This window comes from Anabrus simplex, chromosome 2, assembly GCF_040414725.1.
Source record: "Anabrus simplex isolate iqAnaSimp1 chromosome 2, ASM4041472v1, whole genome shotgun sequence".
Classification (NCBI taxonomy): domain Eukaryota; kingdom Metazoa; phylum Arthropoda; class Insecta; order Orthoptera; family Tettigoniidae; genus Anabrus; species Anabrus simplex.
This window is the reverse complement of record NC_090266.1, coordinates 1,107,051,504-1,107,064,336: the sequence shown is the minus strand read 5'-3', so window position 1 is coordinate 1,107,064,336 and position 12,833 is coordinate 1,107,051,504. Positions and strand designations below refer to the sequence as shown.

The following is a 12,833-nucleotide window of genomic DNA, read 5'->3' as shown; positions in this document are numbered from 1 at the left end:
TATGTAATTCTTATGGAAATCGCTGTCCTGATTCCGAAAATGATGCTATTTCCTTCCTATCACATCTAGTTTTGACGCAATTCGGTGTTTTAGTGTCTGCATGAATTCATAAGATGTAATGTTGAGAGATGTTCTCATGCAACTTTTTTTAGAATACAATTATGTGATTTGATTTGTTATTGTTTGCATTTTATTATAGGTTTATTGCTGTCTAAATTTTCATTTTGTAGTTGGGGGTTTCCAGGTAAATTTATAACAAATTCCCCCAGATACGCAATAGACCGCGAGGTATGCAGGATTGAAGATAAGACAGTTGAGCGTTTGTCTTTCATCCTAGACCACTTGAATAAACAGACGTGTTTTCAAATATAACAGTGTTTCTTGAGATGGGCTCCAAGAAGTTCCGGTACGTGTTTAGTGCATCTTTTAAAGTTCTCATTCATTTAATTGTAGGCCTATCGTGTGCGCGTGATTCAAGTAATTTAATTTCAAATTGATCACTAATAAGTGAAGTTCTAGGGTTTTAACACCATCATGGCTAGTGTTTCAGGGGTGCACAGAAGACAGTGTAAACAAAGTCCTCAAAAGTTTTGTTACATTTGTGGAGTTTGTGTGTTCGATTCCAAGGTGCGTCAAATACAGTCATTTGTAAAGAAACTTTATTTTTCTTACCTTAAACTGAATGTTGGGGATCAAGACAAATCTTTCGCACCTCATATTACATGCAGTACCTGTGTCGAGGGACTACGTTACTGGTATGAGGGCAAACGAAACTCAATGCGTTTGCTATACCCATGCAATGGCGAGAGCAAAAGAACCATCATGACGACTGCTATTTTTGTATGACCCATGTTGTCGGTTACAATAAGAAAAGTAAAAACAAAATTAAATATCCAAATCTCAAGTCAGCTCTTTGACCAGTTCCTCATAGACCTGACTTACCTATACCTACTCCACCTACTCACTTGAGTGAGGAAAGTAGCAGTTCATTGCAATCTGCCGATGAAGAAGTAGATTTCGAGCCACATCAATATGACACACCTTCAGACAAATTCACGCAATTCGAATTGAATGATCTGATAAAGGACTTAGAGCTAACCAAAGAAAAAAGTGAATTACTTTTTTCAAAATTGCGCGAAAAGAACATGTTGGCACACGGTGTTACATTTTCCTGGTACTGAAATCATGACAAAGAATTCCAAAAGTATTTATTATACTCAAGAAGATGAACTTGTATTTTGTATGGATGTTTCAAATCTTCTACGTCAAATGGGAGAGAATGAGTATGATCCTAGTAACTGGCATGTTTTTATTGACTCTTCCAAAAGAAGTTTAAAAGCTGTTTTGCTTCATAATACAAATGTTCTGGCATCCGTACCACTTGCACACTCCACAAAAATGTCTGAAACATATGAGACCTTAAAGTTGGTGCTTGAAAAAATTAAATATCACGAGCATAGGTGGCAAATATGCGGTGATTTGAAGATCATTGGATTGTTGCTGGGACGACAAAAAGGCTATACAACATTTCCCTGTTTCCTATGCGAATGGGATAGCAGGGCATGGGATAAACATTGGGATACAGTGAATTGGCCAGAAAGGAAACAACTACAACCAGGATCCAAAAATGACTTGAATGTAAGTCTTATTGACCGTGAAAAAATTCTACTTCCACCCTTGCACATCAAATTAGAATTGATGAAACAGTATGTGAAGGCATTAGATAAAAGTAGCCTATGCTTCCAATATTTATCCACTAAATTTCCCTCATTATCACATGCAAAAATCAAAGAAGGCGTATTTGATGGACCACAGATTCGTAAATTGATGAAGGATAACAATTTCACGATGACCAAAATTGAGAAAGAGGCAAAGAATGCATTCAAAGATGTAGTGACTAAATTCCTTGGCAACATTAAAGACCCTCAATACAAAGAAATTGTAAGGAAAATGTTCGTAAAGTTTAAGGAACTCGGTTGTAATATGAGCCTTAAGCTTCATTTCTTAGCTTCGAATCTGGATTATTTCCCTCCAAATTTAGGAGCTGTCAGTGAAGAACAACGTGAAAGGTTTCACCAGGATCTCAAAGATGCAGAACAACACTATCAGGGACGTTGGGATGTGAATGTGATGGCCGATTACTGTTGGTCAATTGCACGAGACTACCCTTCTAGAGATCTTTCAAGAACTTCAAACAACCGGAGATTCCACGGAAAACGGAAAAGACAGAGGTGTGAATCTAACCTGCAAGTAAGTAATGTAAGTAACAAAACTATGTATGTTTAACAATGTAATTTTTATTCAAGGTACGGTTATATTAATTTAAAAGCAACTGTACAGCCGAAACTAAATAGGCGCTTTATGCTTCAGTTTCAAGAATTTCAATATACATTAAAAATATAATACAAACCATCTACTTGCTTACAAAGCAGCATTTATGTGTATTTAATGCATGCAAAATATGATTACATCTTGCCAGCTGAAATTTACATTAATATATCAAATTTAATCAATACTAAGTATCAACAATTTTACATAAGAACAAAATTACATTTTGTAAAATTGCCACTAAACCAGACGTGATACGCCAAAACTTTTTTATCGAATTCTGCGTTAAGAAATTCATAAAACCCATCTATTTTCGTTTTTACCGCACAAAAAAAGTTTTTTTTGCAGGCTAGTGTTATTGTCCTAATAGCTATATTTCTATGTTGTCTATCCCTTTGGACTTTGATTTTATTCTAAAAATGGCTTGTTTAACTTGTGAGGGTGTCACATGTGAAAAGTAGCATTTTTCTCTCTCAGGTGCAGGGGAGTTATAATTGCTGTATAGTGTTCTATGTTTCCTTTCTCTGTCGATGATATGTCTGGGAGTGGTAAAATATGTATTGAGGGAGGCCAGGGGCATGTCAATAGGATGATCGTCTCTTTGCTTACTTACTCCCATGTGTCTTAGTTCCTTCCAAGTCACAGCAGGTCTAGTATTTTGTTTTAGCAGGGTATGTGCATGTCTAATTCTAGCATTGCTTACTGCCTGCAATGTTTTATTTCGTAGCCATTTAAATGCATGTCTTATGTCGGTTGTCACTTAAACTATATGTGTGCGGTATCTCGTCTTGCCATTAACTCCCTTAGCTCCAGGTTTAGCCACGGTGCTGGGGCTCATGTTACCCGTACTGTTTTCGGCGGGGCGTGTCGATCATAAAGCTCTGTCAGATATTCGTTAAATATGTTTACTTTAATGTCAATGTCGTCAACTGTCAGTATATGGTGCCATGGAGCATCTGGTGTGTCTTCAGTAAACATACTATAGTCAATTTTAGAGAGATCTCTGAATGTAATAGTTCTTGGTTTTGTCTTTCGGGTCTTTAAGGAGTAGGACATGTCCTGTATATTAGGTCATGAGCTGAAATTCCTGGAACAGATGTCTGTCCGTGCCGGCCCCCGTGGTGTAGGGGTAGCGTGCCTGCCTCTTACCCGGAGGCCCCGGGTTCGATTCCCGGCCAGGTCAGGGATTTTTACCTGGACCTGAGGGCTGGTTGAGGTCCACTCAGCCTACGTGATTAGAATTGAGGAGCTATCTGACGGTGAGATAGCGGCCCCGGTCTAGAAAGCCAAGAATAACAGCCGAGAGGATTCGTCGTGCTGACCACACGACACCTCGTAACCTGCAGGCCTTCGGGCTGAGCAGCGGTCGCTTGGTAGGCCAAGGCCCTTCAAGGGCTGTGGTGCCATGGGGTTTGGTTCGGTTAGATGTCTGTCCGTGTTGTAGTACTTTGTCCATATTCTTGACAATCATTAAGTCGATGGTCATGTGTGACGTGGGGGTGTGGTATGTAGGGAGTGTTTCCAAAATGCTTATATCGCAAGACGTAGTCATGTTTATGAGCTGCCGACATGCAGTGTTGTTTCTGGTGTGTTTGTTAAAGTCACCCATGACAATTACATGTTCGTATTGCGAAAGTATGTGTAACAATGCATTCTCTACGTCCTCCAAATGTCCAATCACAGGTGGCTTGTACACCACACAGACAGCAAATTTCTGATTGGCTATGATTACTTCCGACTATCGCTGCCACACCTCCTCCCTTCTTTCCTGCTCTGTCGTTCTGGAGTAAACAGAAGCCAGGTATGTTAAAAGTCTTCGAAGGGATCAGATCATGAAGACAGTGAGAAGGCAAACGTCAAATAATACGTCCGGGACAAGTTCTTTAAGTTCGTGGAAATGAACAGATAATGAATGTACATTTAGATGAGCTATATGGAGACATTTAGGGAAAGAGGAAACTTTAGCTAGGAGCAGGTCTCTAGTTGTGAGAGAAAGAAGGGGGGTAATTCCAGGAGGGGTCAATGGACAGTTGTCACAAGCGTATTCTGTTTGTGGAGAGTGGAGGGGTGAGTGAGGCCTTGAAAGGGATTGTGACTGGGAAGGAATGTCCGCTACTGTCAGAGGAGAGTGACCCAGTTCTTGCAGCCCCCTTATGAAAAATGAATAATTAACTGAATTATTATATTATTATTATTATTATTAGCGTATGGTAACGTACACAAAACAATACAAAGATTAAATATAAATGAACAGTAAGCACAAACCATTATATACATAATTATAAGATATACACATAACATTGAAAACAATCATGCAAGCAAAAGGGTTCAAAGATTTAGATCCAAATTCTCTAGCCATTGTATGGCCTCAGCAGAAGCCACCACAAAGTCCTGGCTAGATCCAGCGAATGCCCTTCCAATGCATTCGGTGACAATATGGTCGATAGTCTGTTTAACTGCCCCACAGTCACAGGCTGGGGAAGATCTCATACCCCATTTAAACATCATTGAACCACATCTCCCGTGGTTAGTACGGACTCTGTTGAGGGCTACCCATGTCTTGCGGGGTAAATCAAAGCCAGCTGGAAGATTCTTATAATTGAACAATGCCCGCCATTGAGTCGGAGCTACGTTGTTCCACTCTTGTTGCCAATCTGCTTTTGGATTGAAATCCCTTCTAACAAGTTCCTGTGCTGTTTGAATAGGAGGAGATCTTGATTTGAGGCGGCTGAATCTGACGTTAGCATCTTCATGGATGGGGAGATCAGGATTGGTTAATATCTTGCTGTATTCTCTAAACAAGTTGTTCAATCTTCTAATTCTAGGAGGTTCTATGTGGCTGAGCACTGGCAACCAGAAAAGAGGAGTAGATTTTACTGTGCCACTTATGACACGCATTGTTTCATTCAGGACCGTGTCCACCTTTTTAGCATGAGAGCTGTTGATCCATACGGAAGAACAGTACTCAGCTGTGGAAAGCACCAGCACCATAGCTGAAGTACGCAAAGTAGATGCAGAGGCTCCCCATGTGGAGCCAGCAAGTTTGTGAATGATGTTGTTGCGTGACCTTAATTTGGCTGCTAGGTTGGTCAGATGTTTCCTGTATGATAGCAATCGGTCGAGAGTAACTCTAATTACAGTGGGCTAATCTAATTAAATTACACTAAGGTGGTATTTAAATGAAATGAAATATAGTAAATAGAGATCAGAACAGTCAAGTGAATTGTCCGTTTAGTTGCTATCTCTATCCTTCGGTAAGTCACACAGTCGGTTAATGCGCACTTTGCCCCCATCGGGTTTCTTAATGATGATATCACTGTCTGTAGTCCAACAGTTGCTTACATGGAAACGGTGAATGGCGGCCTTCAGTATGGAGAGTCTACCGGACGTGAGATCTTCGCGGATGGTAACGTGAGTGCCCTTTAGTCCCCTTTTGTTAGGGAATACTTCCTGTCGCGTACGATAGGAAGTAAACTTGACAATGATAGACCGAGTTTTCCCTACTGATTTAGGCTGAACATGGTGACTTCCATCAATATCATTGATATTTATATTCACGCCTATATCTCTGAAGATGTTTGCGGGCAGTTCGTCAGTCAGTGAGCTCTCCTGCACTCCAAAAATTCTAAGATTATTTTTCCTACTATATTGTTTGAGAGAGTCACTTCTAGCTTCGAATTCTTCCCCAAGTGCCTGGATTTCCTTGTCCCAACACTCAAGTTTATTCTTTAAATCCGCTACAAGTTCGGCGTTGAACTGGAGAGATTTCTCCAGTTCCTTTACGTCAAGTGTGGTCACTCGCTCCAATATCGCCTCTATAATTCTGTCCAGAAACTTACCCGAGCTGACAGTCTCATTCAGGATCCAGAAAGGAGTGAGTTTGTCCCCTCTCCTTTTCAATGTTTACATGGAACGGACGATAAAGGAAATCAAAACTCTAAGATTTTCTGATGGTATTGTTATTCTATCTGAATCTGCAGTGCTGAATGGTATGGACACAGACTTGGAGAAGGAGTATAAAATGAAAAGAAATAAATCCAAAACAATGGTAATGGACTGCAGTTGAATGAAGTCTGGTGATGGAGGAAATATTGTACAGTAAAACCTCGATGCATCGTTTTTCAAGGGGGAGGGGGAAAATAACAATGGATGCCCGAAAACGATAAATGTGGGTGACATATAAAATAGGGGGAAAGCAAAATAATAAAATATGGGTACTGTATTTGGGCATTTTTCGTCATGCAAAGATAATAATAATAATAATAATAATAATAATAATGATGATGATGATGATGGCATGTGGCCTCTGAAGCCAGGTGCAGATCTTTCGAGTTGTGTGATAGGCGATCTACGAGCTTACGAAAATGCGGCTCTACCTGAGATGAATCCTAATGCCTAAGTCGGCGCACACACACAGCCCCCAAACTGTCGGAATTAACCAACAAAAGTTAAAATCCACGACCCGATCGTGATCTCTTGATCTGAAGGCCAACATGTGCTAACCACTGGAAAACCTTCAAGGTAAGTTCTGTTATTGCAAATATATCATATACGTGGATATTACAGCGATAACCTGTATTTTGGTAAAGATTCTGTAGGTCCTTTGCGAACGATAGGTTAGAGTGTTGCCTATGTGATATACAAGGCCTGGAAATGCTGGCCAGCTGATGGGGTCACAGAGTGTTTCAAAATACGCCGCTAAATGTCATCTTTATGGACTGACGTACGAAATGCTCTTAAATAGCAAATAAAACCAATCTGTTGATTTTCACCTGATAAACTCATAAAAATGCTACAAGGAAGGGAAAATTCACAAAAAATGAATCGGTTTAAATCACATACGGTATGCGCCAAAATATACAGTACTCATTTTCGCGCAATGCGCATGCGCACACCTGAGCGTCTGCGTGTTGTTACATCACGATGATGAATTGTTAGTTGTGTAAAGAACGTTGTGCTCTGTGATTGGAAGTGACAATGGGTCTCGCCACGGAGGAAAAAGTGTTCATAGTGGAGTATTATTTTCGCTCGTACGGAAACGATTATCAAGGTGGGCCGAGTTTAAAGTTAGTGACGGAACAAAATCGTGAACACTTCAATAAGCCAGCACCTAGCAACACAGTTATGCTATCTATCGTTAAAAAATTTTGTCATACGGGTAGTGTATTGTGTCAATGCAAGGGAAGGTCTGGTAGGCCAGTAACTGTGTCCACAAATAAAAATCCTGGGTGTGTCCTCAATCAGGTGTTGCAGTCTCCAAAGCGAAGTCTTCGGCGAACAGCGCTGAAATTAAACATCAGCCCTACATCACTTCGACGATTGTTTAAAGAGATAGGTGGATTTCCGTACCAAATACAGGTTGGGCAACGATTGACGGAGCATGATAGGCATGTCAGGGTGGAATACCGTGCGTGATTTTTGGCCATGGCGTACGAGGATCCAGATTTCTTGTTCAACGTGTGGTTCTCCAACGAAAGTCACATTCACTTGGACGGTTTTATCAATCGCCAAACAACTTCCTTTCTTGGTTTCGAGAGGCCAGACACTATAGTCCAGAAATCGCTACATAGTGTGCGTGTGACGATTTGGTGTGCAGTGTCAGGAAACGGTGTGCTAGGTCCGTATTTCATAGAGAATGATGATGGTGAACCTCTTACTGTTAACCAGGAATGCTATAGGAACATGGTGATCAGGCCATTTATTCAGGATCTAAGAAGGTTTTGTCGTGCCAGGAACATGCAGATAAATAGACAGTGGTTCCAACAAGACGGGGTGACCTGCCACACCGCTCGACAGACTATGGCTATGCTGCAAGAAACCTTTCCAGGACGAGTAATTTCCTGTGGGGCTGACTTCCCCTACCCATCACATTCCCCCGATCTCACACTGCCTGATGCTTACATGTGGGGAATGTTAAAGGAGCAAATTTTCAATTGTCCAGATCCACCCAAAACTGTGCCTGCATTACGTCAGAAGTATGTCTCGTTCTTCGGGACTCTGCAGCAACCTATGTTCCAGAATATGTTGGAAAATCTGCGTGATCGTTATGAACATTGCCTACAGCGCAATGGAGCACATTTTGATCATTTACACTATCATCTCGATAAGTAAGGTAATGACAATAAGACTAACATAATTTCTAGTACTGTATATTTTGGCACATACTGTAATACTTCTTCCGTACCTGGCAGTCTACAATATTTTAAAGAATCGTTTTAATTTGTTCCATTCTCTCCATTAGTGTAGCCAATGACATATTTTAATGTATTTCTGTGAGGAAGTTCTAGACATCCCATTGATCTAATTAAACTGTAACCATTAATAATAATAATAATAATAATAATAATAATAATAATGTTATTTGCTTTACGTCCCACACTTTTATGGTTTTCGAAAACGCCGAGATGTGAGAATTTAGTCCCGCAGGAGTTCTTTTATGTGCCAGTAAATCTACCGACACGGGCTGACGTATTTGAGCACCTTCAAATACCCCCGGACTGAGCCAGGATCGAACCTGCCACATTGGGGTCAGATGGCCAGCGCCTCAACCCGGCATTGTAACCATTAGCTGCTTTTCTATGCCATAGGGCAGATATTTTCGAAGTAGTCTCACCAACTTTAATGTTTATCGTTCTGTATGGGTGGAGCTGCTCTACAAGAAATAGTTCATTCAAATTACCATTACTGGCATTTTATCACAATTTCATTTGCTTTCGTGTGTACTCTTGTTTTCACCTTCTTCTCAGACTGATACTAGAATTGCCATTTTTGTCACAGGAGGTTTCTCCATAGGTGAAGTTGTCACTGAATAAATTCTTTCTGGTTTAGGTGAATCTAATCTGGGTTAAGATCACTTCTGTTTTGGCAGATATTTGTTTATAAGTGGGATAACCACTAAATGGGGATGGTATTTTATCTGGAAGAAGCCTCTTCTTTGTGGGACTAACACTAAAATTAGATTCAACCAAATGCTTGTTATACACTTTCGACGGTCTTGCTGATAACCATAAAAAGACTAGTATTTTGCCTTACTTCGAAACGGCAATTTTCCACTTCCCTGGGAAGGTTGCAGCCTACGAGATCCTTGCTCAAGACTAGCAACTCGTAATCGCTCGTACATTCTCGCATAACAGGTTGCCGTTATTATATGCTAGAGTATTCAGCTGTCTGTTTAAATTCAAAAACTTTTGCGTATACTTTTCTTATGTTCGATCGATCCATGCAGGAAAATTATGACCGCGGACAAATTTTTTTTGATGATCGATGCAATAAAACGATAGTTAGAGGAACAATAGATGCAGGGAAATTTAACATTGGTTTATATGGAACATTTTTGGGACCGAATAAACTGAACTATGAATACGGGAAAACGGCAGTTCCAGAAACGATGCATCGAGGTTCTACTATATTAGGAAATGAAGTCTTAAAGGAAGTAGATGAATATTTTTACTTGGGCAGTAGAATAACTAATGATGGCAGAAGTAAGGAGGACAGAAAATGCAAACTAGCACAGGCAAGGAAGGCCTTTCATAACACTTTAACTACCAGGAAGTAGCCAGGGCATTTAAAGCTCCAGCCCAGCCATTTTTAAAAGTCCTTGTCTGCCAGTCCTGCCTTCTGCACTGTGGAAAATAAATATTTACTACTCCTATATTACGCTTTGAAATAATGTAAAAATTAGAACATACCTGGGGAAGGGATTCTAGTATGATTTTAAAGTGTGAAATCTGGCGTCACATGCTCCAGGATGCAGAGGGGTGCCACACTTCCTGCAATACCACCTTATGTCATATACTTTTTTCTTCTTAAGACAAACTTTACACCTTCTTGTCGGGTAAGGGTCAGTTTTCAGTGGTGGAAACTTGAACAGAATATGTTTATTCACTTTTCCATCCAGACGTGATGGGGGATCTTTGGTGCTCTTCGTGGGGGGGGGGGGGGCCTGGTGAATGGAATGCGGTGGGTGGATGCCAGTGATGACGTGTCAGAGAGAGCTGGAGAGGCTGTTCTGACTTGGGTCGGGGCTGAGACTGGAACAGTGGCAGGAGGATTATGACCTTCAAGATAGTATCTGGAAACTGTCTGTATGAACTGTAGATAGGTAATTTTTGTCTGGGTATTGGACTTCTGGAAGAGACTGAAAGAATTGAAGAGGGTGCACTGTAGTAAATAAAAAACCTTTTTCGGCTATTTACAAGTTTTTCTCATGAAGGGACATATAGCAAGGGGTCAGCTGTGTCTGTTCCGTGCATGTGCTGATTGTAATCTGCAATGGATACTGACTTCATTGTTTTTCTGCCGAACTTTGAAGTGACTTCAACCATTTCAGCAGAATGCATGGAAAATCATTGTGATTATTTTCTTGTCCAAGCAAGAGACAAGAAGAATTTCCCCATCACGTTTGAATGTCATCTCCCCTATTTTCAAGGATTTTTGTTGGTCCTTAAGGTCCTTCAGTACTCCCCTGTTTTGCCTGATTGTCCCACAAACGGTAGTATTCTGTTCACGTAAGGCTTTTGCAAGAGCAACACTGTTATAATAATTATCCATGTAAACAGAATACCCTAGGCCTAAATATGGACTGAGAAGTTCAAGGACAGTACTATTTAAGGCCATTCCACTTGCGTCATAAATAAGCAATTTGCAAATATACCCAGTTTTTGATTCACACACCATCCTAACCATAATGCCATACTTAGTTATTTTAGATGGATTGTAAACTTGAAAACTTATCCAGCCTCTCCAAGCAAGCATGCTCTCATCTAAAGCAATACTGCGGTCGGGACTGTACACCACTGAAAACTGATTCGAAAGTTTTTCTAATATTGGCCTGATTTTACAGATAGAGCCCTGCAAGGATGTGGATATCCGCGGATATCCATGAAGTTAGTGTCTTTTTTTCTTCTTTTTTTTGCAAGTTGCTTTACGTTGCACCGACACGGATAGGTCTTATGGCGACAATGGGATAGGAAAAGCCTAGGAGTTGGAAGGAAGCGGTCGTGGCCTTAATTAAGGTACAACCCCGGCATTTGCCTGGTGTGAAAATGGGAAACCACAGAAAACCATCTTCGGGGCTGCCGACAGTGGGGCTCAAACCCACTATCTCCCGAATACTGGATACTGGCCGCACTTAAGCGACTGCAGCTATCAAGCTCGGTACGTTAGTGTCTTGGTGGATACAAACTTTACGGCAATGCGGATATTTTTGCTGATAATTTCTAAATAATGGTGTTTATTGATTTTCACTCACGTATACTCTTGTTTTTGCTTGTGGTTAGGCGACTGTTGAGAGTGGTACGGGAGAATAGTGATATATATAAAGAGCCTTGGAACCATAAAGCCGTAAATCTGACCTAAGACTACCTGGCTCCTGCCCGCAATTAATGGAACGAAGGATCATGCGTCTATAGTTGTCGCAAGAGAAAATCCCTCATAAACCTGCGACTGTAGGGATTCTGGTGCCAGGTGTCAGACCTATTGTATTATGTTGACAGATGTATCCATTTCAATTCATTGGGTGTAATATACTGTAGTTAAATATTTAAATTATCCGCGAATAACTATTTTGCGGATGCGGATAACCATTCGCAGATGCGGATGCAGGAGGAGTGGATGCAGTTATTATTTTTTATATCCGTGCAGGGGTCTATTTATAGAGCCTGTTTTCACTGTTTACATACTTACTGCTATCGCTAAAATGTAAAAACATCATGATACCTTCGAATCTATTCCTGGACATTGTCTTGGAAAATACAGGCATTGAAAGCACGGGATCTTCGGTCCAATACATTTTTAGATCCTGCTTCTCTATAATTCTGGTAACTAACATCAAACCAATAAACTGTTTCATTTCGATCATTGACACAGGTTTCCAAGTTTGATAGATTGAATATTTAGTGAATGGACACGGTGCACTACTGATAACCTGCTGTGCATATAAGTTAGTCTGCTCACAAACATACGCAAAAAAAACGGTCAATGATAAATATATTTACTATATTCACTGTTTCTAACCTCTACATTTAGGCCTACATTTCTTAAAAACTTTGGTACCTAACAGGGAAGAATAGCTCGGAGAGGTGTCAGATAGAGGAACAGTGTCTGGTATTTCAATATTATCGCGCACTGTTGTTTCGTCCTCATCACCAGAATCATCATTATAAATCATTTCAACAGCCTCTTCAACAGATATAAACTTACTGCTCACTATACTGTGTCCTGATAGTGGCACTAACACAAAAACACTGGAAGCAAGAGCGCGGGCTTGGAATGTGCCGGGAAAGAACATTTTTTTGCTGGGTGATTCTAGGCGGGAATATGTTAACGAAGGCCAGAACGTTCATCTAACTACCATCCATGAAAAAAGAATGAAGGAACAACAATCCGTAGCACGGTTTTTAACTTGATATTTTCGCGCAAGTTCATATCCGCCTTAAGGAGGATACGGGAGAATACACTGGCAAAATGTTATCCGCCTTAAGGAGCCTACGGGAGTCAATGTGTTA

General features: G+C 40.6%; 1 protein-coding gene across 3 annotated transcripts in view; it reads right to left on the bottom strand.

Annotated features, from left to right (window-relative positions):
* LOC136863312 (G-protein coupled receptor 143) overlaps positions 1-12,833 on the bottom strand; it is a 221,260-nt gene that overhangs the window by 48,604 nt on the left and 159,823 nt on the right. The window lies entirely within an intron of this gene.